This window comes from Polypterus senegalus, chromosome 4 (assembly GCF_016835505.1).
Source record: "Polypterus senegalus isolate Bchr_013 chromosome 4, ASM1683550v1, whole genome shotgun sequence".
Lineage (NCBI taxonomy): Eukaryota > Metazoa > Chordata > Cladistia > Polypteriformes > Polypteridae > Polypterus > Polypterus senegalus.
Window position 1 is genome coordinate 67,979,515 of NC_053157.1, and position 27,435 is coordinate 68,006,949.

At 38.4% G+C, this 27,435-nt stretch overlaps 1 protein-coding gene across 8 annotated transcripts in view; it reads right to left on the reverse strand.

Moving 5' to 3' along the window:
• The window catches only part of mapk10 (mitogen-activated protein kinase 10), a 386,723-nt gene that overhangs the window by 228,538 nt on the left and 130,750 nt on the right, over positions 1 to 27,435 (reverse strand). The window lies entirely within an intron of this gene.

Below are 27,435 nucleotides of genomic sequence, written 5' to 3' on the forward strand. Positions count from 1 at the left end.
GTTCTTTTCTTTAAATGCTGCTCCTTTTTTCCTCCAAAATAAAGCTTTTGTGATTTAATTGTAAAAACATCTATCCACTACACTTGGTCCCAGAATGCTTCTGTCTTTTACAGATGTTGTTTTGTATACTTATAACGTTTTTGTGACAGGATTGCAGGTAAGGTTTCCTTCTGATGCCTCTTTCATGAAGGTCTTATCTGTAAGTAATGCTGGACAGCACCACTCCATCTCAGCTAAAACTATCTGCAGGTCCTTTGTAGTCATATAAGGATTTTACTTTGCTTTCCTGCTGTTCTACCTGTCAATTTTTCTTCTTTTCTTTCCTCCATATCTTGTCTTGACCTCCATACTTCCCCTTAGCTGCCATTTCTTAGTGACATTTCAGACTGTGGAAATTGCTAGGTAGAAGCGTCCTGATATCTTTTTATAGCCTTCCCCTCTTTGTAGGCATCAATTAGTTTAATTTTCAGATCCTCAGTCAGTTGCTTAGAAGAGCCTGTGGCTCTTGAGTGTTGCACTGTGTTTGAGGAGTCAAATAATTTGTTGGGCTCTGGAACTGTCATTAGTTGACAATTCTTAGTGACAGTTCTTCATTAGACTAACACCTAACGAGCTTTGAGACCTTACAAAGGAAAGTGCGCCCAAAATTTTATAAAAGCCAAGATTACTATTTTATATTTTTACATTTTTCAGTTCAACAAAAATCATAACTATGCATTAACATTTCCATAAAAATGCCATAGTTTTAGTTTAATTGCTTTTGAAGTTCTATTTACCACTTTTTTCTTTAAATGTCAACAAAACATGTAATTTGGCCAGAGGTGAATTGCATGGGATTTAATGTGAATGGTGTGACCAAGCTGATTTGTAGTGTTGGATTTTCATAACGCCTCACACTAAGAGCATTCAAAGCAAATTAAAATGTAACCTTACCAGACTACAAACTTTTAAAACTTCTATCAGTAGTGATTTTTTCATCCATATCCTTTTGTCACATTCCATTTGGGGGAATACCTTAGAAATTGTTGATCCATTTTATTGCAGGTACCAGCTTCTATAACTCATTCAAATAACAGTTTTGCCATAGCTTCACTAATAAATGACATTTCTGTCAGACACCTATGTTTAACCCAAAACCTAGAAAGGGATGGGCAAAGCCTTTTAAAATTATTTTGTACCCTTCCTCAAACCGGTGCTTCCTTAAAATCCAATCTCAGACATGCTTAGCATGACTATGCGTTGATTCTATAACATTGTTTTAAAGGGGTCTACCATATTGTGAGATATTTGGTTGGATTGGGTATTTGTTTATTTCCACAGTGAAGACCTGTGAAAAAGATGATCCATTAACCTCAGCCACAATAGGAATCCATCAACAAACTGTCTTGCTGACTGAGTTAATATTTAGCATCTGAGCAAATTTAGGCTTGGGGTTACAAAGAGGATGCACACTTTTTAACATGATGTTTCATCCATCCATCCATTATTCAACCCGCTATATCCTAACTACAGGGTCGCGGGGGTCTGCAGGAGCCAATCCCAGCTAACACAGGGCGCAAGGCAGGGCACCAGCCCACCGCAGGGTGCGCACACACGCACACACACGCGCACCCATATACACACACCCCCACTCACCAATCACACACTAGGGACAATTTAGGATCGCCAATAAACCTAACCTGCATGTCTTTGGACTGTGGGAGGAAACCGGAGCACCCGGAGGAAACCCATGCAGACACAGGGAGAACATGCAAACTCCACGTAGGGAGGACCTGGGAAGCAAACCCAGGTCTCCTAACTGCGAGGCAGCAGCACTACCCACTGCGCCACAGTGTCACCAACCTGATGTTTCCTCTGTTTAATTTTAATCAAATTTAAATTTAATTTACACTTTATTTGATACGGTTTAATGGTTTATAACTATACTGCTCAAAAGAATTAAAGGAACACTTTTTAACCAGAGTATAGCATAAAGTCAATGAAACTTATGGGATATTAATCTGGTCAGTTAAGTAGCAGAGGGGGTTGTTAATCAGTTTCAGCTGCTGTGGTGTTAATGAAATTAACAACAGATGCACTAGAGGGGCAACAATGAGATGACCCCCAAAACAGGAATGGTTTAACAGGTGGAGGCCACTGACATTTTTCCCTCCTCATCTTTTCTGACTGTTTCTTCACTAGTTTTGCATTTGGCTACAGTCAGTGTCACTACTGGTAGCATGAGGCGATACCTGGACCCTACAGAGGTTGCACAGGTAGTCCAACTTCTCCAGGATGGCACATCAATACGTGTCATTGCCAGAAGGTTTGCTGTGTCTCCCTGCACAGTCTCAAGGGCATGGAGGAGATTCTAGGAGACAAGCAGTTACTCTAGGAGAGCTGGAGAGGGCCATAGAAGGTCCATAACCCATCAGCAGGACCAGTATCTGCTCCTTTGGGCAAGGAGGAACAGGATGAGCACTGCCAGAGCCCTACAAAATGACCTCCAGCAGGCCACTGGTGTGAATGTCTCTGACCAAACAACCAGAAAGACTTCATGAGGGTGACCCAAGGGCCCCATGTCCTCTAATGGGCCCTGAGCTCACTGCCCAGCAGCATGCAGCTCGATTGGCATTCGCCATAGAATACCAGAATTGGCAGATGCACCACTGGTGCCCTGTGCTTTTTACAGATGAGAGCAGGTTTACCCTGAGCACGTGACAGAAGTGAAAGGGTCTGGAGAAGCCATGGAGAACATTATGCTGCCTGTAACATCATTCAGCATGAGCAGTTTGGTGGTGGGTTAATGATTGTCTGGGGAGGCATATCCATGGAGGGTCACACAGACCGCTACAGGCTTGACAAAGGCACCTTGACTGCCATTAGGTATCAGGATGAAATCCTTGGACCCATTGTCAGACCCTATGTTGGTACAGTGGCTCCTGGTGCACGACAATTCCTAGCCTCATGTGGTGAGAGTATGCAGGCAGTTCCTGGAGGATGAAGGAATTGATACCATTGACTGGCCACCACACTTTCCTGACCTAAATCCAATAGAACACCTCTGGGACATTATGTTTTGGTCCATCCAATGCCACCAGGTTGCACCTCAGACTGTCCAGGAGCTCAGTGATGCCCTGGTCCAGATCTGGGAGGAGATCCCCCACAACACCATCTGTCATCTCATTAGAAGCATGCACCGATGTTGTCAGGCATGTATACAAGAACACAGGGGCCATACAAAGTGCTGCGTACAATTTTGAGTTGCTGCAATTAAATTTTGGCAAAATGGACTAGCCTGCCACATAATTTTTTCACTCTGATTTTTGGGGCGTCTTTGAATTCAGGGCTCTGTAGGTTGATCATTTTCATTTCCATCAAACGATGTGGCATCCTTTCGTTCCTAACACATTACCCAGTATCAGTATAGATATCCAGGAGGATTTCTTTTTCCCATTGAGATCTGATGTGTTTTCAAAGTGTTTCTTTAATTTTTTTGAGCAGTTTATATCAAATATACAAAAAATACTTAATTTCTATGTAAGCCTATTTTTGTTAAACATCTAAGAAAGCAAAAATATGGAAAAGCGATGGGATTAATTAGAAACCAACATGCACTCTGGTCCATAATGTACTTAAACTTGGAAAGAAAATATGAATTACGTTTATGCTTACTAAATTTCCTTCTCATTGCTTTTCATTGTTTACGAGTTAAAATATACAGTACACTTCATCCATTAAATTCTGGAATGACTAAGTGAAAAGTTTGGCATACAGATAAAATAATAAAGGAAACTGGAAAAGACACCACTGTTCTGAACCTTTCAGAGTCGAACGTAACAATTTTTTCAAACGAAGAGTTAAGATCAGGCATTTTGTTGGAAACACAATTGCTTTCATGCTTTTTTAGGTAGGAAACTAAATTTGGCAGTTGTGAGCATTTTTTAGAAAAATGGGGGTTTTCCAGGTAATCAGAATTCATGTTTTTCTGTTAGCTCTTAACAAATGGTTTGGTTCTATCTTTAATTTGGAAAGTATTGAATGTTTACATTAAGAAAGAAAAAGTTGATTTATTGTGCAGGACGGCTGTCAGCTGTGTCAGTGTACAGTTGTATGCATGTTGGTGGTATCACTGTTTATTATAACTTTTTTGTTATTAAATGACTGATAACTTAGCACATACGCTCATTTCATATTCTAGGAATCTCTGCTTAAATCTATTAATAAAGTGCTGTGGCTTTAATGATAGTAAATGAAAAACAGCCTTTACATTTTCGATTAAGCCATCAGTATGCTGGCAGCATGTGTGGAAATTTGTACTGAATATCTATGTGATCACTTTACAGTGCTGTGAAATGTACAGTGCTATTTTTGAATATTTAGACAAAATGCAATATTACTGCCTGAGTGAACACACAAAAAAGTTTCTAAATTATCATTTTCTTTATTTAGGGAATACTGTTGTTATCCAAAACCCCTATCACCTATGTGAAAAAGTAATCACCCCCAGAATTTCAAAACATAGTTGCAACACCTTTAGCAGCAATAATTTCAACTATACATTTCCTATAATTTGAAATCAGTCTTTTGGCATTGACTGGGTCACTCCTAAACATGCATTCTGTTTCTTCTGAGCCACTGAGTTGAAGACATGACTTTCTGTTTTTGGTTATTTTCCTACTGCATTAACCTAACTTGGTTTCAGCTTCAGATCACAGACAGATGACTGGACATTCTCAATAATATTCAGGCAAATGCAGAATTCATGGTTCCTCAAATAATGCCACATCTTCCAGGTCCTGTGGCAACAAACCATCTCCACACCATCACACTACCATCCCCATATTTCATTATAGGTATGATGTTCTACTGTCTAATGCTGTATTAGCTTTACACCAGAAACTTTGAAATCTGTGTTATTTAAATATGTTTTGACTTATCTGTTCATAGAACCATTCCATTATTCCAAATGTTGTTCATCCAAGCATATCCTTGGAAATATAATGTTACCACTGATGTTACTGTCAAATAGAAAACCTTGCTACTTTTAAAAGAATCCCATTTTTACTCAGCCATTGAACACTAACCTTAGCTGAGGCTAGAAAATCCTGCATTTTTCAGGACGTGGCTTCTTGAAGGAGTCACAGCCCACTATTTTGAGATAATGGATCCCGATGTGGTGTGGTGGAGTCCCTGAACCATAGGAATGACTTTGTCACCCTTTGGTAAGTTTCACTAGTATTCTTCTTCATCATCTTCTGGAATTTACTTTGATGGGATGGTGTTATTCTAGAAAGTGTCATGGTAAGGGTCAATATGTGGTGAGGATTAGATTAGACAGGGCTGGTTACAGGTTTGGCTGTGTTCACTTAACTGAGTTTACATAATGAGGCTCAGGATTATCACAAAGTTTAATTTGGATTAAGTGACTTAGAAAATGAATGAATAACCATTTCTCCATTTATCCATTTCTTGAACATACTTATTCTAATTTATGGTTGTTGAGAACTGGAGCTCTTACCGACAGCATCTGGCACAAGACAGTTGGTCATGTCTTCACAGATTTGCTCTGGTTACTCTAGCTCACTCTCATATTTCAAAGAGAATATTATAGTAAATATGTTAGGTTTAATGGCAACTCCAAATAAGCTCAGCGGAAGCAAGTGTTGATATATGTGATTGTGCCTTGAGACAACATATTGCCAGTGTGCATTCTGCTTGTCTATGATTCTGTAATGGAAAGTTTGGAAAATGGTTAGAGAGACATTCCTCAGCTGAATATCCAGAATACAAAGATCTTACGCAACAGAAACAGTGAAACATAGGGAGTATATGCACTGCTAAATTCGTCATTAAATACAGGGGTCTTCCCAGACTGTTTTAAGACTGCTGTAGTTAAACCCCTACTCAAGAAAAATAATCTTGGCTCCTCTGCTTTTGAAAATTTTAGACCCATCTCTAACCTGCCCCTCTTAAGTAAAATTCTAGAGAAGGCAGTCATTATGCAGTTACTGTAAATGACCACCTCAATAAACATGCTATTCTTGATAAATTTCAGTCAGGTTCTTGAACAAATCACAGTACAGAAACTGCACTCGTTAAAGTAGTAAATGATCTGCGAGTGAATGCAGACAGAGGCCATTTATCTGTTCTCATCCTCCTCAATCTGAGTGCTGCATTTGACACCATTGATCACAATATTCTTAGAAATCGCCTTAGTTAATGGATGGGCCTCTCTGGCAGTGTCTTAAATTGGTTTGAATCCTACCTGGCAGGGAGAAAATTCTTTGTTAGTTGTGGTAATCACATCTCAAAGACACATGATATCCAATATGGTGTTCCACAAGGCTCTATCCTGGGTCCGCTGCTCTTCTCAATCTACATGCTTCCGTTAGGTCAGATTATCTCAGGTTACAACGTGAGCTACCACAGCTATGCTGATGACACACAGCTGTACTTATCAATAGCACCTGATGACTCCGACTCTTTCGATACACTTACACAATGTCTTACTGGTATTTCTGAATGGATGAATAGTAATTTTCTCAAGCTAAATAAAGAGAAAACTGAAATTTTAGTGATTGGCAGTAATGGATTCAATGAGGTTATCAGAAATAAACTTGATGCATTAGGATAAAAAGTTAAGACGGAAGTAAAAAACTTTGGGGTAACTGTTGACTGTAACCTGAATTTTAAATCAGACCACTAGGACAGCATTGTTTCACTTAAGAAAGCTAGCAAAAGTTAGACCTCTTAAATCATTGAAAGATGCTGAGAAATTAATTCACGCTTTTGTTTTCAGTAGACTAGATTACTATAACGCACTCCTCTCAGGACTACCCAAAAAAGACATAAATCGTTTGCCAAGAGTGCAGAATGCAGCTGCTAGAATCCTAACTAGGAAAAGAAAATCCGAACGCATTTCTCGAGTTTTGATGTCACTACACTGGTTGCCTGTGTCATTCAGGATTGACTTTAAAATACTGCTTATGGTTTATAAAGCCTTAAATAATCTCGCTCCATCTTATATATCGGAATGTCTGACACCCTATATTCCAAATCGTAACCTTAGATCCTCAAATGAGTGTCTCCTTACAATTCCAAAAGCTAAACTTAAAAGAAGTGGTGAGGCGGCCTTCTGCTGTTATGCACCTAAAATCTGGTATAGCCTGCCAATAGGAATTCGCCAGGCTAATACAGTAGAACATTTTAAAACACTGCTGAAAACACATTACGTTAACATGGCCTTCTCATAACTTCACTTTAACTTAATACTGATACTCTGTATGTTCAATTCATCATTTTAACTATTCATGGTGGCTCTAAAATCCGAACTGACCCCTACTCTCTCTTCTGTTTCTTTTTCCGGTTTCTTTGTGGTGGCGGCCTGCGCCACCACCACCTACTCAAAGCATCATGATGCTCCAACATTGATGGACTAAAAGCCAGAAGTCTACGTGACCATCATCATCAAATCCTTCCGTGAGAACCCTAAATACAAAGAGGACTGTTTCATTTATGTTAGGTAGAATGCCGAGAGGGGACTGGGCGGTCTCATGGTCTGGAATCCCTGCAGAGTTTTTTTTTTTTGTTTTTTTCTGTCCACCCTGGCCATCGGACCTTACTCTTATTCTGTGTTAATTAATGTTGACTTATTTTATTTTCTTACAGCTACATTTTTTTTGTAAGAAAATGTGCTATATAAATAAATGTTGTTATTGTTGTTGTAGTCGTACATACCCAGAGCTATATTATAAATTCATGCCTGTGGCATTGTAAAAAATATCACAGAAAGAAAAATGTAGAAAAGAATAAATAATTAACATCTATTAAACTAAAACAAAAATGGATGACATTTTATTACAGCTTACAAGAAGATGTCAACAGCAACAGGTTTACAATACTTATTCATTATAAAACCGCCATAGATTAACCGGCTTCTTTAAAAAAGTTATCTTTCCTCTAGTTTAACATAATATCGACTGCTTTCCACATTTCTCTCATCTCATGACCTTGAAACCTTACCTTCTTAGTAAGGATGTCCTTGCAATTGCACAAAGAGATCAGTGTTGGAGCCAGACAACGAGAGCACAATTACAAGCTCAGCTACTTCCATCTCACCATTTCCATAGAACTAATCAATCACTGTACAGCTCAATCTGAACATTATAAAGAATCCCAAGTGCAAGAGTCCCATGACCATAATGCTGTTAATTCTTCAACAAAATCAGAGTCTTGATTGATTAAGAAATACATGTAACTTAATCAGCGCCACAAATTCAAATATTGTTACTGTATTTTAAAAACATTTTTTGAATTTATTTTTTTTTTCTTAAAATGACATGTAGCCTTTTTGAGGATTATGCTAAAAATCTGAGAATGTAACCACTTTGAAGAACACTTTTGTAAATTGTTTCTAAAAATTCTAACCTTTCTTAGTACAAAGAATGAAAGTAAGTCATTTTTAAAAAAAAAACACTGCCCTTTCCTAAACTGTAAGAATCCAATACTGATGAATTAGATTCTCTTATACAATCTGCATTAAATGCCTTAGAGTCAATGAATTCTGGGAAATCCCTGGGTCCAGATTAATAGCTGCTAACATGTGTTTGTTTCTACTTATTTATCACCCCCATTCTTACAGATGTTAACTGTAGCTATTATTTATACTAAATTTAGTCCAGCACTTTGATCACTTTTCTTTAAAAAGAGTGCAAAGACCCAACCGAATGCTCAGTTTATCAGCCAATTTCCTTGATAAATACAGATACAAAATTATTAGAACAACTTTTATCCCAAGATTACAGGTTACTATTAATAAAATCACACATACACCATCAAATTGGTTTTATTTGTTCTCAACAACCAGCCAATAAAAGCGCGTATCTGTTCCATGTAACAGGCACTGTCCCAAAAGCATCTGAACCAAGATGTAGAAAAATCACTAGATACAGAAAAAGCCTTCCACAAATTTAATTGAGAATTTTTGTGGTAGATCATACATGCAATGAGCTTTGGCAAAATATATAATATTATGTTGTCAAGCATGTGAGATTATGACATGTCTAACAGGGATGGGTTGCTTGAATATTACGGGGAAGAATTTGAATGTGACACCACAAATCCAATTTCTGCTTGCCCTAGAGTGGAGAAGAACCATTTGACATCACTTCCTCCTGGTGTCCATGATCTCTCACTTCTGCTTCACTACTTAAAGACTCAGACTGCAACAGCACCTAGCCTTCAGGAGGGCCAGTTCCTTGAAGAGCAAAACCTTTTTCTCATAACGTATCTCAGAGAGACATATATACTACGCATACATTTTGGAAGGAAGGACGCCTTTATTGTCAATGTACCAGTACAATGAAATTGTAAAAGCCACATCTGTAAACAGTGCAAGTACAACAAAAAACCACAAACAAATAATATAAAAAGCACACATCCTATGACAAATACATACATACATACATACATACATACATACATACATACATAAATAAATAAAGGGCAGGAAATTATTATCCACTAAAGTAATAATTGTACATACAAGGGGAAAAAAGGAGTTTTTTAGGATTTCAAATTCTGATGCCCCAAGGTTAAAAACTATCTGAAAATCTTTTAGTTCTACTTTTAATGCATTTGTATGGATGGGAAGGGTCTTTAATACATTTTCTGGCTCTGCAGAGGCATTGGGCACTGGAGAAATCTTCCAGGGAGGGCGGACAGTAGCCAATGATTTTATCTGCCAATGATATTACCCTCTGCAGAGATTTCCTGTCTGCTGTTGTACAGCCAGCATACCATGATGAGATATGGTAAGCTAAAACATTCTCGATGGTTGAGCGGTAGAAGGGCTTTAAAAACCAATTACTACTTTCATCTTGAAATTAAACGTGGATGCCCAGTAGTTACATAACCATTTATCTTGTCTTGTTAATTTACAATGGTTAAAGCATTAGATTCTCTACTTACAAGTGTAACGTTCACTATATGTAATATGTCCTGCTCACAGCCTTTTCCAGTTAACTAAGATATTACATAGGGGTGCCATCTTTCCTCATGATTCTTTACTACTACACTTGAATCTAAGGCTACTGCAATATGATTCCTTGAGAAGTTTACACCTATTAATGTTAATGGATCTCTGCAAAGAATAATCCTACTTGATAATGCCATTGTATTTTTTCTTTTCCTTTTACCTTTTCCTTGTCATGGTGCATTCAGAATCTTAACCCTTGCTCAAGTGTGTTTTCTGTTTATTTAAGTTTTTTGTTGTCTTTTAAATATTATTTTGCAATATTACTGATAATGTGTTTGATGCTTTTTATGTTGTATGATTTGATTAATATTCATTTGTTTACAGTGTCGCAGATGGATGGGGGGGCGACCCAGCCGGGACGCCTTGGAGGACCGGAGGAGGGCTTACGCCTCCCTCAGACCACGAGGGGGTGACCCCCCTGGTTGCTTTGATGGCCACGGGTGCAAGGCATTGAAGCTTAACCCTGTAGGGGCCCGTGGTCACCGCCAAGGGGCGCCCCAATGCCTTGGGAACCCTGGACCTCGGGGAAAGAAGAGCAGGGACACCCGGAGTGCATCCGGGGATGCAGCTGGCACTTCCGCCACCCTGGGGCGTGTCGGTGGAAGATTGCCGGGAAACACCTGGAGCACAACCGGGTGATTATAAAAGGGGCTGCCTCCCTTCATTCAGGGCTAGAGTCAGGTGGAAGAGGACAAGGAGGCAGCCTGAAGAAGAGGCATAGTGTAGTGTTGGCCTGGACTTTGGGGGAGTCTGTGGATTGTGTGGCACTTTACATGTAAATACAGTTGTAAATAAATGTGTGATGGTGAATTTACCATGTCTTCCTGTCTGTGTCCGAGGCTCATTCCACAACTGATAATTTTATATTTATTAGTGATGCTAGTTTTGTTGTATCTAACTGTTAGCTTTTTAATTTATATTACTTGCAGTCTGAATTTGTTCTCCATTTGCCCCTTGTCTTTGTTTTTGATGTCAAACTTTATAAATTCTGCAAAAAAAAAATCAATATTAAAAAGACTTTTGCTTGGTTTTTCACTTTTTTTCATTTCCCTCCTTCTGTGGACATTGTAGACTATTAAAGTATTTGACCCATTTTTGGACTGTAGAGTGCTGGTCTGTTTCTTGTCATTTGAGGCCTGCACCTATTTTTAAGCTTTGTGAGTGGCAGGATTTCTGCGTTCCTCAAAAACAACCCCCTTTGATCTTAGTCATATACTTTTTTGAAAATCTTTCCGGAAATAAAATTACTTGAGCTAATACAGCCCTGCTCCTCTTAAATAATACCTGTAAGCAAAGTGCCTTCCTTTCATCAATTCCTAAAGCTCATTAAATACCTAGGTATTGATATCTTCCCTGTGTTTCAGGGTATTATTACAATCAATTATCATCCGATCTTTAAAAAGATTAAAGATTTTTTTAACCTTTTGGACCCAAACCTTCAGCTGTAGACGTGCTATGCTTCCGTTGGTCCCACCTGGCTAAATATAGAGAAAATAGTCTCAACTCATTGAGTTTTGATCTTGATCTATGGATAATCCAAATGTGTATTGGCATGGCTATATTTAAAAAAAATTAATTGGGCTTTTGTCTTGTGGTTGGTTTGGTACTTGGTTACATGATTAATCAAATTTAGCTCCTCCTAGAATCTTGCTTGCTCTTTCTTTTATCAAATCCAAACTGAGAGCACATCCATTAACTCTTAAACCACTAATCAAATATGTCCTTATCATATCGTGTCAGGTGGAAAAACACTTTGGCACATGTGCAAAATGGCACAGGCAAAACCTGATCTGTTATAATCATTACTTCCTATATGAATTAGTGAAATCCCATCTCTTTCCATTAACTGGGCAAGCAAGGGCATTTTTACCCTTAGGGATAAAGTGAGCCTGCAAACTTTCCAATCTTGGAAAAACCTTGTCAATCCCTCCTTTCACTTATTCTTTCTATTTACAATTTAAATCAGTTCTCAAGGTATGCAGGATCACTCTCCCTAAGGCTCTAACAACTTGTCCACTTTTTAACTATTATCACCATAGAAACTGCTATTTAAATCATCTTACTGCTCCTTGTCTATAACTATAGTACAGCAGTGGGATCTCCCTAAGACCTCATATATTTGAAGGAACACATTTTTTTAAATACCACAGGACCTCCAGAAATCCTGCCTACCAACATCCACAATACAAAACAGTACACTGTCATAATACCATCACTCTGGTATTATGGACTTGACTCAAGACACCTTACTGTCATTTCTCTTGGGCAAATATCCTGGGTACCTTGAAATTTCCATCCAGTCTCTGATCTCTGGTTTAAATTTTTAAAAGTTATGAATTCTACACTTCTTATAAATATTTTGATTCTTTCTCACATACTTCCTCAAGGGATAAGTTCGGTATTTTTCAAGTCGAAGTTACTTCTTCACAAACATGGTATAAACATTTGACATTCAAAATTGTGTCTAAAGTTAAACGCTTTCTATAAATTTAAAAATATATCTTGTCCACACTGGTACTTTACACTGAAGACTGTAGGGTATGGGAGAAAAGCTCAAAAACTTACCAAATACATTTATTTATTTTTTAAGTCAAGACAGTTGTCAAGTATTGATCGACATCTTGTGATTACACACACATTCTAAAATAGTTTATATGTGTCATTATTGAACAAAAAAACATATTAAAAAAAAGAAAATCAGCTGTGCAGGACAGCTCTACACTAAGTCTTCCTGTGCAATAACCTTTCATCCCCCCAAGTGCTGGTTTCCTCTCTAAAGACCAAATCACAGTAAACCTTTCATGCCATGTGGTGGCTTTGTTTTAAAATACTTCCATATTTATGTCAGATCTCATACAACAAATAGAAAATGTATCCTTACCACGAGAAGAATAGTACCAGCATATTTCCAGATCTGTTTTGTTGTCACGGATCAAAAACAAGGAAGGCACAGATCAATATTTGACAAATGTCTTGGCTTGAAAAATGGACGTACTATATTTGATTAAGTTTTTAAGCTTTTCCTTCATGCCCCATACCCTCTTTTGTAAAGTGCCAATGCGGGCAAGTTTTGCTTTTTTTTTTTAATTTATAGAAAGCAGTTAACTTTTGAACACAATCTTGCATATATAGCATTTTGAGAAGAAGTAACTTCAACTTGAAAAATATAGAACTTTTCCTTTAAATGGATTTCTTTGGTTTTCTCTTCTACCATAAGATTATACAGCAATGACAGTTTTGCTGCAAAAACTGAAACAGACTCCCACTGGATCTCTACTAATCCCTTCTCATTCATTCTCTAGAAATCAACTCTTTACAATCTGATGGTGCCAGCATCAAGAACTGGGAGTTGAATATCCAGCTCTAAGATAAGTAATATGACAAAAAAAAATATTTCTAAAGGTATTTGTACTGCTTAATGGCAGTACTAAACCTCTACTTTAATATTAATTATCCTTGTCTTTTGTTTTGGAGTCAAATGTTTGTTGAAGATAATAAATGACATATGTAAAGAAACATGAGTGCATTGAATAAGATTAAATGATAAAACACCCAATTACCCAAGCCCTGAACGTCTTTTCTCCTGTTTTTCCTGGCCTCTATTCTTTTTTGTTGTTTTTATTTTTTATCTTCATTCTATGGCCAAAAGGGGGTGATCACCCCTTTTCTCTTTATGTCATCAGGCAAGTAGTATTTTGTTGTTTTTTCTAACTCTATTATAAAGGGCTATATTTGAGGCATTGTGAGAGGAGGTGCTCTTTTTATTATTGACAGGCATGAGACAATACACTCTGCCCACAATAAAATTCATATTGTGATTAAATGTTCACAATATTCCCATGATATAAAAGTTTGATTAAAGTAATTTAGCTTATTTTTAGTGTTATTTATTATTAGATATTCATAACTGCAAAATAAATTCAAATGAACATGCAAACAAACAAGTTTTAACACAGGTTTTTGTATGGATTTTCTGTCTTATTAAAATAAAATAATCTTAAATATTAACATTAAATATTTGCACTGCAGTAACATAAGACATATAGCATGTTGATTCGCACCTGGAAGTAAGAATTTCACTGTTGACTTCCTGGTCATCCTTAAATGTTTATTTTTGCTTTCTGAGGTAGCATCAAACATTGCTCTATGCTGTAGGTAAAAACTCTCCCTCATAGGGTACAGACTATAAAAGGAGAACAAGCATCCCAGCCAGGAAGGAGGATGGTTTCATGCCAGAGCAGAAGGACAAATGGATTGGCTGGTGGGACAAGAAAATACCTGTGTGTCCAGCCGGTATCAAATAATGGATGGACCAGCGATAGCCAGGCATCGGGAGCAGTTCCATTCCCCATATTCCAGTTTGGTCCTTGCCTGGGAACTCAGTCAGAATGCCCACAGGGGTTCTTGGGATATGGAGTCTGAAAATGAAGCACTGTCAGGGTCCCTGGAGATTGAAAGAAAGAGCTGCCAGGGAAGAACTTCCCTACTTTTTCTATGACCCGGAAGTGCTTCAAGGAAAACAAGACACGGTTCTGGAAGCATTCCTGGGTCTGGCTTAGAAGGGAGGCCTCTGCCACACAAGAATGAGTCAGAATCAGAAGGCAGTGGGCAACACTCAACAGGAGGATGGAAGGGGGAAGAACTGCCTTATTTTTTGTGTTATTTTGGCTTATCTTTAAAGAGGTGATTGTGGAGAGTGGTTTTGTTTGAATAAATATTCTTTATTTGGACTCAGAAGTTGCTAGGAATTACTGTGCCTGTGGTTAGGGGCTCTCACGCCCTCTACAGGTTACAAAACATAGGAGGGACAGACAAATGACTTGATCAGTATCAGTGAAAGGTGTATGAATATCTCAATCTTTCTTTCTCACATATATAGCTTGTGAGAGCTGCAGTAACTGCAGGCTGCTGCTTCCAGTACAGGTAAAGTTAGAGAACTGTATAATACAATATTAGGCTTGAGTTTTGATGGCCTCAATCTATTTCAGAATAAGCCAATGGATGCAATGGTGCACTTATGAAACAATGCCAGAGTGCATTCAGTCTAACATGTTCTACCTTAGTTATAGTTTTTAAATCAGACTTTATAATTTCCAGCTTTAGATGAAAGACATTTTCATTTAATTTTGTGTTTCACTTGAGTTACATGATAATGTCATACAATATATGATACAAGGCCCTGCTTCATATTGGCAGCATTTTGTAATGCAGAATTCCATGCAACAAAATTTTGTCTCAGGCCTAATTATGGATATTTAAATATTTTCATAACTGGTTAACACTATAGTTTAGGTAATATGACTTATTTTGGTCTTCATAACACTTAAATCATATTGACAAGATTGTAAAATTGCTTGTAAATATGAAGGATTCACAGGTCTTATACTAAATATGTAACATCAAGAGAAATGTATCTCAGTTAATGCCATCTCAGACCACTCTAAAGTGATACTTTGTTAGTCAAATTGCAGAAATGATGCTTTGTAAGGATTATGAAGACTCAAAGAAGTGTATATTAAGGTCTTCTCACATGGCAGTAAATGCGCAACAGATGCATTTTTTTAGTACCTAAACTAAATTGTTACCCATAATTGTTTAATCTTTATATCATTTTTAATTTTTTTAATTAAAAACTAATTCTGAAAATATAAAGTCATATCATACCAGGTGCATGGACACAAATTCCCACAGTAACACTCCAAAATCTTGTGAAAGCCATCCAAGGAGGGTAGAAACTGTTGTAGCTGTGAAGGGGGGACAATCTCCACATAAAAGTCTATGTATTTGAATGCAATGTCATTAAAGTCTCTATTGGTGTAGTGATCAGGCATCCCAATACCTTTTTCCATATTGTGTATATAACATATATTGTTGAAACAGGATGTGCTCAGCATTTGTTTACACTAATCTAGAGCGGAGAAATTGTTGATGTCGGTGACCATTCAACTTTGTACTGTATTTGTACTGACTGTAAAGAATAGCAGTAATTCTAAGCAAGATACCATAAGAAGATATAATATAATATTAACAACAAGCCAAGGTCCTAACCTGGATAACAAGAATCAAATAAACAAAGGACAGGGACATGACACAAAATTTTAGATCAAGAAGCTAGAAAGAAATTCAATAGCTAAAATAGTTCACATAGCCTAAAGTAAAATGCAAGATGAAAATCAAAGTTGAAGAACTGAAAAGAACTTGCAAGCAGAGATCTATTTAACAATAACAATGCTGTGTTTTTATTTTTATACATCCACAAACTTGGACAACCAGGAAAAAGACAACACTGACCTTTATACCATTGTGATAATGACATCATGTGTGTTGGACACTCCCAGTTGTCCTGCCTAACAACTGCTTGGCAATCCTGGGTGGTACTAATTCAAATATCTATTACCCCCTTGAAACTTTTTCCACTACTTTCACTCTTTCACTTGTGTCTTTAGCTACTGACTTGGGTACACCTGATTTATTCACCTCAGTCTCAGTGCACAGTTCCTGTCACAAAATATTTTTCATACAGATAACATTTTACTCTTCCTGAGTAACACTCCATATGACCTTCTCCTTGGTCTAAAATTGTTTGATTTATATCAGTGCTTCTCCACTTACAAGATAAACTGTCTAAATCTACTTGCGTACTTCTTGATTGTCTCAGTATAACTTGTTCCATTCCTCCCTCCATCCCCTTAGCAATACTATTCAATATTTAGGTACAAACATCTCCCCCTTGTTGCAAGATAACATTACTCATAGTTACTGAAGAGCTTTCATTAATGTCAGAAGTTCATTGACTTCCTGGTCATCCTTGAATGAATATTGCTTCTTGTCTGAATTTTGTTAGTGCTATGCTTCCTTGTTCTCCTTCAGTTGAGTACTAGTGTCATGCTAAGTCACTTCTTTCAAACTTCTTTGTGGGACAAAACAATACCAACAAATAAACACTTTACATGAATTCATAGCACAGTTGAGGCTGGAGTTTCCCTGACTGATTTAGAAGTTTAATATTGGGTGTATAAGGTAAATTGTGACCAGTACGGAAATAGACATGTCCTTCCTGTTTGTCCTTCATGGTTATCACTGGAGTTTAATAATGTGTTGCCAAGTTCTCTTTTTGCTCTCCCTTTTTCAGCAAATAACCTCGGGTCTTAGTTCTAAAATGAGGCTTTTAATCACATATTCATTAGGAACATAGTGTAAGGTGGAGAGGCATCTGGACCACTGTTCAACGTGGTAAACTTATAAACCTATATTCAGCAACCCTACCTTACATAGTGGTAATGACCCCATTACTTTCCAGCCCTGAGCCTGCAAGGATATTCATATTCTGGATGATATATTTAACAATTCTTGCCTTCAAACATTCCAGTCATTTCAATCAGTTCATACAGTTGTTTCACGGGCCCTCTGAGACTCAGGGTCCCCCTTGGCAGTGGCCACGGTCCCCAATGGGCTTCAGCCTCCTTGCTACTCTCCCGTTGTCCTCTCCCGATCCAGGGCAGTTGCCCCCTCGTGGCCCAGAGAACGTACACGCCACCTCCAGGTCCTTCCAGGCAACCCGGCTGGGTCTGACCCCCAGCCTCTTGTGACAATACGTAAAAGTATCTCGTACGTACGTAAAAATATTTCGTACTTACGAGAATGAATCCCATACATAGAAAATATTTTCATGTACAAACGAGATAAGGGCTATTCCATAATTGTTTTCATTGTGCAATTCAGAGCTTCAGTATATACTGTATTTATACAAGCAAAATACCCGCGCTTCGCAGCGGAGAAGTAGTCTGTTAAAGAAGTAATGAAAAAGAAAAGGAAACATTTTAATAATAACGTAACACGTAATTGTTTTCTCATTGTCATGAGTGTTGCTGGCATATATATATATATATATATATATATATATATATATATATATACACACATACATATCTACATATATACACACACACATATATATATATCTATATCTCTATCTTTCTATATATCTATATATCTATCTATCTATACAGTATATCTATATATATATATATCTATATATCTATCTATATGTATATATCTATCTATCTATATATGTATATCTATATCTATATCTAAATCTATATATATATATAGATATATCTCCATTGGGGTGCGAGCAGCTGTTGCTGGGGGTGCCAGAATCCATCGAGGAAGAAAAATTAAAAACATTATTTGTACAAAATCTTAATTTATCTATCCATTCCTAAATAATTAAATGGCCAGGATATTTCGTATCAGTGCAATACGCTGCTTGTTAAAACGGATGACTTCTGCTGTTACGTGCACTTAGTGCTGTGTGGGTATTATGAACTATCGTATCTGTTCGTTCTATTTAAATTTTAAATATAAGTAATTTTTATTTAGTCGACAGAAATATGTTTAGTGGGAATGTAAGTTAAATTTAGTCATCATTGCAAAAATTTTTCTTCACTATAGAAATTTAAAGACTAAATTCAACTTCCATTCCTACCAAAGATATTTCTGCCGACTAAATAGAACCTACTTATATCCAAATTCGATTGAGCTGTCGCCTGCCTGCCTGAATAAGTCACCCTCGCTTCGCTCTTACTTTTTTACCGTTTATTTAATCATGGCTAGTCGCTGAAAAATTATAAAGTGGAAGGAGGATTACACTGAGTATGGCTTTGAAAGCGACAACCGAACAATTCAGCGGCAGCCATCAACTCACATGCAGAACCATAGGTGAAGGGCTTAAGCATTTCACTCTTATAGTGCTCCTGTGTAGTATAATTATCTCCTGTACCGTCATCAGTCCACACCTTGAACCTGTCCCAGTCATTCAATACATAAGACACAATGTTCCTCCGGATATCAAGAGTGAGCCTGATATGGCCGTGCAATATGTAACAAAGAGAATGGAAAAGGTAGGTGCCATCTCCGGGCATGGAAACCACTCGGTAAGTGACAGTACTTTGATCGATGGTAATCACCTCGATAGACATGTTAATGGGGGTACGGTTGGAATGATGAAGGAAAAGGGTACCTGAACAATTTAAAGTAAGTCTAAAATACCTACACAACAACTATAATCATAATAAATGAACAATAAAACAGTGGAGAAGCCCTGGATTAAATAAAAAAAGCTGTAGTTATCAGCAGGGAGACGTGAATCCCGTGGCGAAGCAAGGGCAGGCAGCCAACAACGTGGGAGGCATTGGGATGGGGGACCCAACGCCGCCTAACACGGTGACTGAGCTGCAGGCTATGGACGTATATATGAACGCAAGTAGGATTCAGTTAGCGTTGGGAACCCGCATACCAAATTTCTTGAAGATGGGCCCATAAGTAACAAAGACCGTTGAAAAGTTCAATATGGCAGCCAGTGGCATCATACCACCAAAATAAGTACCAAATTTCAGCCTTCTATCTACATGGGAAGTTGAAGAATTAGTGACGTTGGAAAGTTCAATATGGCGGCTGACAGTGGCATCATACCACCGAAATAAGTACGTACATTGGTTTCGGTTAGCGCAGGGAAGACGCCTACCAAATTTCGTGAAGATGGGGCCATGAATAAAAAAGTTCAACATGGCGGACATTGTTGACTGTTATGACCGTTACGCGTAGAATTTTGGAATGAAAGTTGCTTAACTTTTGTAAGTAAGCTGTAAGGAATGAGCCTGCCAAATTTCAGCCTTCTACCTACACGGGAAGTTGGAGAATTAATGACATTGCAAACTTCAATATGGCAGCTGACAGTGGCGTCATACCACCGAAATAAGTACATGCATTGGTTTCGGTTGGCACAGGGAAGCCACCCACCAAATTTCGTGAAGATGGGGCCATAAATAAGAAAGTTCAACATGGCGGACGTTGTCGACCGTTATCGACTATTATGACCGTTACGTGTTGAATTTCGAAATGAAACCTGCTTAACTTTTGTAAGTAAGCTGTAAGGAATAAGCCTGCCAAATATCAGCCTTCTACCTACACGGGAAGTTGGAGAATTAATGACATTGCAAACTTCAATATGGCAGCTGACAGTGGCGTCATACCACCGAAATTAGTGATGAGTGAGTGAATGAGTGAGTCAGTGAGGTCTTTGCCTTTTATTAGTATAGATTGCATACATTTTGTCTATCAACATTCTTTTTCTTTCATACATCTTTTTGCTATTTACCTTTCTTCACTTATCTTTTTACTATCTAGCACAGATTTTTTGAATTATTGTGAGTATGGAGAAAGACCAGGAAATGACAGACAAAAGGTGAGACAAAACAATGAATAAAGTCAGCAAAGGGATATACTAGGAAGAGAAAACATTACCCAAACAAGATGTCAAAGCCAAAGTACTCTTTAAATGTTTTTCTTTGTGCCTGACACTCCTAACTAAATTTAAGACTTCTCCAGTTCAATAGAGGATGAATACATGTGGCAGATGGAAGAATCTCAATGACATCACTTCCAGAGTTGCTGCAGATCACATGACAGCAGTGGGAGTGTGTATCATAGTCACCACTCCACAATATGGCAGCCCCAATGACATTATCGCAAAAGAAAATGTGACTTAACAAAACCAAATAAAAAAAATCAAGTGGTTAAAATGAAAGCAAAAACAAAATCAGTGAGTTCCAAATGCCCAAAGAATCCTTAATGGATCCCATAAAAAATGTATAAAACAAAATAAATTAACAAAGCACTCAATCATGATACTTATAGTGAAACATGGTCTGATGTAGTAAAGATATCGTATGGATGTGTGCCCTGTCCCCTAGCTTTTTATCACCTTCAAATGCATGTTTTTATTATATTATAGTAATAATAATAATAATAGCAGCTCACTACTCAAAACTAGGAGAGCCCAGGCTTGAACCAGCAACATTTTGCTTATGTGGCAACAGCTCTTACCCCTGCCCCAGCCAAGCAGACGTGTTGACTGTCAATTGATATTTGAGGTTTGGTTTTTACTCATTGATAGCAAAATGTAAATTAAATAATTAATTTCCTTTAGTTAAATTCTTGAATAAAAGCACACTTGTTTTGTTATACATTTCTTGAAAGTGTTTATTTGATATTTGGTTTTTTGTCTTCAAACATTATACACTTCATGTCAGCATTATGCTAATTATTAGTAGAAAATGAAAAAAAGTTTCTATTTTAGTTATGTGTTTAACATTTCTAGCCTCACATTTTCTGCCATCCTACATTTACAAAGATCTTTGCACACACGGAACACACATGAAAAGTATGTATTCTAAATAATTAGAATTATTTAGAATACATACTTGGAATTACTCCCACTTGGACAGAGGCAGTGGTGCTGTAAGAATTATGTTTCTGGACTTCTCTAGCGCCTTCAACACCATCCAAACTCTGCTCCTTAGGTACAAGCTGACAGAGATGGGAGTAGATTCATACTTGGTGGCATGGATCGTGGACTGTCTTACAGACAGACCACAGTATGTGCATCTCGGGAACTGCAGGTCTGACATTGTGGTCAGCAACACAGGAGCACCGCAGGGGACTGTACTTTCTCCGGTCCTGTTCAGCCTTTATACATTGGACTTCCAATACAACTTGGAGTCCTGCCACATACAAAGGTTTGCTGACGTCACTGCTATCATGGGCTGCAACAGTAGTGGGCAGGAGGAGGAGTATAGGAACCTAATCAAGCACTTTGTTAAATGGTGCGACTCAAACCACTTACACCTGAACACCAGCAAAACCAAGGAGCTGGTGGTGGATTTTAGGAGACCCAAGCCCCTCATGGACCCCGTGATTATCAGAGGCGACTGTGTGCAGAGGGTGCAGACCTATATATACCTGGGAGTGCAGCTGGATGATAAATTGGACTGGACTGCCAATACTGATGCTCTGTGCAAGAGAGGACAGAGCCGACTATACTTCCTTAGAAGACTGGCGTCCTTCAACATCTGCAATAAGATGCTGCAGATGTTTTATTAGACGGTTGTGGCGAGTGCCCTCTTCTATGCGGTGGTGTGCTGGGGAGGCAGCATAAAGAAGGACGGCTCACGCCTGGACAAACTGGTGAGGAAGGCAGGCTCTATTGTAGTCATGAAGCTAGACAGTTTGACATCCGTGGCAGAGCGACGGATGCTGAGCAGGCTCCTGTCAATCATGGAGAATCCACTGCATCCACTGAACAGTATCATCTCCAGACAGACGAGCAGTTTCAGCGACAGACTGCTGTCATTGTCCTGCTCCACTGACAGACTGAGTCACTATGTGACTCTTCAATTCCACCGGGGAGGGATAAACGTTAACATTATACAAAGTTATTGTCTGTTTTACCTTCATTTTTATCACTCTTTAATTTAATATTGCTTTTTATTTTTTTCATCAGAATGCTGCTGCTGAAGTATGTGAATTTCCCCTTGGGATTAATAAAGTATTTATCTATCTATCTATCTATATAATGATATATTATGTACCCTATACAACTCAATGCACCTCACGACAAGATAAACAGACTTGAGCTCTGAGAAGTTTCACTTCAGCTACGTCGGTGGGGGATGGGATAGCAGGCTGCTCTCTGCTTGTGCTGATTGACAAATTTTCAAAACAAAGATGATGAAAATGAGGTGTGAAAGAACGTAAGGTGGCCTTGCATTACAACTTTTTTTGTAGGCTTCAGGGATTCTAGTGTTAAGGTAGCAGTGAGGTACCACTGCTTTCCTGGTTAGTTCTACTGATCTAAGACGAGACAATAAACAAGCCAATGTCAGAGCCATAAGTCACTACATCACAACTGAAAATATTAACCAGAACTTGGGCAGAGCAAGAAATTTTAAACTGGGAAGTCAAAAAACGAACACTAAAGTAAACCTGCAAACTCAAACAATTCAGAAATGCCTAAGTGAACTTTTATTCCATCTAATTACATCACAAATGTCACACATTCCGGGGAATTTTTAGAATATAAGAAAAACACGCCATTCAGCCCAACAAAGCTCACCAATTTTATCCAGCCAATTCTTCCAAAAGAACATCAACTCGAGTTTTGAATGTCCCTAGAGTCCTACTGTCTACCACATTACTTATTTCATGTATTCTGTATATAGTTATCTGTGTGAAGAAAACTATAATGTTTTTTCTAAATTTAACCTGAACACGTTTCCCACTGTGCCCCCAAGTTCTTGTTGATTGATCTCTGTCACCTGTTATTCTCCATTTGCTTAAACTGAAACAGTTCAACGCCTTTAATTTTCTCTTTATAACTCACACCCAACAGCCCTAGAATCACATAGTCACTCTTCTCTGGAATTTTTAAAATGCTGCTATGTGGTTTTTTATAGTCCAGAGACCAAATTTGCATGCAGTACTCCAGATGAGGCCTCATCAGAATGTTATAAAGTTTAAGCATAACTTTCTTTGAGTGGCACTCTGTACATAGTGTTATTAATCTAACATTATGTTAACCTTAGTAATGGCTTCTGAACACTACCTCAAAGTTAATAGTGGTAAAGCCACTATGATTTTTAAATCCATCTCATGAGCAGTACTTTCACATTTCAGACCTCCAATGAGTGCTAGAAGAACAGACCCAAGGTTTGCACACCACTGTTCTGTCATCAGACATTATTCCCAGGGCAATCAAGGATGAATACAAGTTCTTAGCCAGGGCTTTAAAACCCAGTCTAGCTATGGTGTCTTTAGGTGAATAGTTAACAAAGGTTTAAGTTATAGATGTAAGTACGGCCAGAATTATTTCAAGAATTGAAGAAAATGAATCAAAATAGAGTGTTGTGCTTTTAAGGTGAGCAAGTGCATTAGGTATCCCATCAAGCAAACTGGGTGCACAGCATAATTACTTTGACAAATGGGCAGCTAGGACTGTTTAGTCTGTTGTTTTTTATTCTTTAAGTACCCCTACAGATGACTGTTCAGGTACTGCATGTGCCCCAGAAGAAGCACATTTCCGTTTCAGAGTGAAAAAAAGATTATGTAATATAGATATTGCATAATCTTTTCTTGTTTTGTTCTATCGTTTTTTGTGTTTTATTTAATTGTTTTTTTGGATTTATTTGAATTTCAATTATAAATTTGTACAGTGCTCTGAAACGGAAATGTGTTTCTCCTGGGGCACATGCTGTATACCTTCTCATTTAAAAAAAAGCATCTATGGAAAAAAACCCACAACACATGCATTTTGGGATTTAAGGGATAGGAAATAAAGTGACACCACTGAAACAAACTGAACAAAGGACACCAGAAAAAATTCAGACCCAAAAATATAATGTACCAGACACATGAATCATAGGTCCACCTGGAAACTACTGTGGGATAATGATGATACCGAAATTCCAAAGACAATATTTTAAAGAGTGACGATATGCAATACCATTTTCACTATCATAGATGAGGGGTAAAATTGAAAATCAAAATTTCTTATTTAAAAAAAAAACTATGTAAAGAAAACTAGACTCCTCTCAAGATTTTGCACTTGTTCAAAATCCGCTTCTTCTTTTTTTGGCTGCTCTTATTAAGGGTTATCACAGTGGATCATCTTCTTCCATATCTTCCTGTCCTCTGCATCTTGCTCTGTCACACCCATCACCTGCATGTCCTTTCTCACCACATTCATAAACCTTCTCTTAGGCCTTCCTCTTTTCCTCTTGCTTGGCAGCTCTATCCTTAGCATTTTTTTCAAAATATACCCACCATCTTTTCCCTGCACATATCCAAACCAATGCAATCTTGCCTCTCTGACTTTGTCTCCAGACCGTCCAACCTGTGCTGATCCTCTAATGTACTCATTGCTAATCCTATGCATCCTCGTCACACCCAAAGCAAATCTTATCATCTTTAACTCTGCCTCCTCCAACTCTGTCACCTGTTTTTTGGTCAGTGCCACCATCTCCAACCCATATAACATAGCTAGTCTCACTGCCGTCCTGTAGACCTTCCCTTTCACTCTTGCTGATACCCGTCTGTCACAAATTACTCCTGACACTCTTCTCCACCCATTCCAACCTGCCTGCACTCTCTTTTTCACCTCTCTTCTGCAATCCCCATTATTCTGTACTGTTGATCCCAAGTGTATAAAACTCATGCACATTCACCAACTCTACTCCATTCTCACCATTCCACTGACCTCCCTCTCATTTACACACATGTATTCTGTCTTGTTCCTACTGACCATCATTCCTTTCCTTTCTACAGCATATCTCCACCTCTCCAGGGTCTCCTCAACCTGTTCCTTACTCTTGCTGAAGAGACAATGTCATCAGCAAAACATCACAGTCTACGGGGACTCCTGTCTAATCTCGTCTGTCAACCTGTCTATCGCCACTGCAAATAAGAAAGGGCTCAGAGACGATCCCTGATGTAATTCCACCTCCATCTTGAATGCATCTGTCACCTAAATTCTACTACTCACTTTTTAAACTGCTTTTCCCCACTCTTTCCACTTCTCTTTCTTGTTCAAAATCCATTAAAATGTCAAAACAACAACATTGCGCTCCCCTGTGAACATTAACAATAGTTTGATATTGTCATAATATTTGTCCTGAACAGGGTTGAAGGGGGTGCTGGAACACATCCTGTCTAGCACAGGAGGCAAGGCAGGAACAAACCCTGGACAGGGTGCAAGGCAAACACACACACACACGCATACACACACGTACATACAAATTAGAGCTAATATAGCATTGCCAATCCAACTAACCTGCAAGTCTTTGGACAGTGGGAGGAATCTGGAGCACCCGGAGGAAACCCATGTTGACACGTGGACAACATGCAAACTCCACACAGGGAAGACCCAGGATGCAAACCAAGGTCTCCTTACAGTGTGGTAAGATTAATGTTGATGAAGGCAATTGTTCTTGAGGTAGTGTACTTGTTTAAAATCCTCTGACACTGTCACGCAATCACAAGACTTTAAAATCCAAATGGTGAAATCTTCTGTAAACATCACTGTAGCCTAAAGCAGCGATTTCCAAACTTTCTTGACATCCCAACAAAACAGACAGGGAAAGTCTGTTAAATTGAGTCTGTTGAGTAAACACTTAACAAGGCACCAAGTTGAGAAAGTGGAGGAGTACATTTCTTTCAATTGTTTGTCTTTCAAAGGTCTTTGTATAGACTTTATGGCCTTCAAGAAACCAATTAATATTGTCAGTCAGTCAGTCAGTCAGTCATTATCCAACCCACTATATCCTAACACAGGGTCACGGGGGTCTGCTGAAGCCAATTCCAGCCAACACAGGGCATAAGGCATGAACAAATCCCCGGACAGGGCACATGTAGACACACACCCACACACCAAGAACACAATAGGGACAATTTGAGATCACCAATGCACTGAACATGCATGTCTTTGGACTGTGGGAGGAAACCGGAGCACCCAAAGGAAACCCACGGAGACACGGGGAGAACATGCAAACTCCATGCAGGGAGGATACGTAAAAGCAAACCCAGGTCTCCTTACTGCAAGGGAGCAGCGGTATCACTGCACCACTGTGCCACCCAATTAATATTGTTATTATTATTATTATTTCACTTGTTTACATCACATTTAAATTTCCTCTTTTATAGCTCTCATTAAAGAATTTAGTTTATTACTTATATTACATGGCTTGTGCACTATTCTTGTTGAAGAGGAAAGTAAACACTTTCTGAAAAGTAGAATTTTTGAAATATTTTTAAATAAAGTTTAATGTCAACTTTGAAAGAACACCCTGCAAATTCAAAAATAAAACATAACACACTTTTCAACTAAGAATTCAGGGTCCAAAAGCAAACTGCAGAAGAAGCAGCTTTACCAGTGAAGACTGTGGATTAATAAAGTATCTATCTATCTATTTATCTATCTATCTATCTAAAATCAAAAAGAGAAATGATAAGCAATGGTATAGAAGTAAAAAGGGACAATCACACCTTAACGTGCCGGTGCTAAATCAAAAGGGGCAACTTATCCCAGCCAATACCCCCAAGCCACCAGATGGAGCCCTCCCTGCAATGCGGAGATGCTCCGAATTAAAGTAGAGCATCATGGACCTTGGAGTTTTAGTTCACAGCAATGCTGGATACCATGGGGGCTGCCAGAGGATGCCGCAGGGAGGCTCAAGGACTTATATTTTCCATACAGCCTGGAAGTACGTCCCAGTCATGGAGACAGAAGAAATGATGCACTTCCAGGTTGCAGAAAAGGAGTTTTCACCAAGTCAAGAAGTATAAAAGGACTGTGGGAGATCCCAGGAGTGAGCCGAGTTGGGAGAAAGGGTGACAGAGCTGCTGGGAGGTGTGGGGGTTTTGGAGTATTGTTTATTGACAATTGTATTGATTTATTATAGTATAGTGGAGGTGGAGGTGTTTTGTGCTCTTTATTACACAAATAAATGTATTATTTGGACTTTTATCTGGTGTCTGGCGTCTGGTCTGAGGCTTCAAGGGGATGACAGTGCCCCCTATCTGTC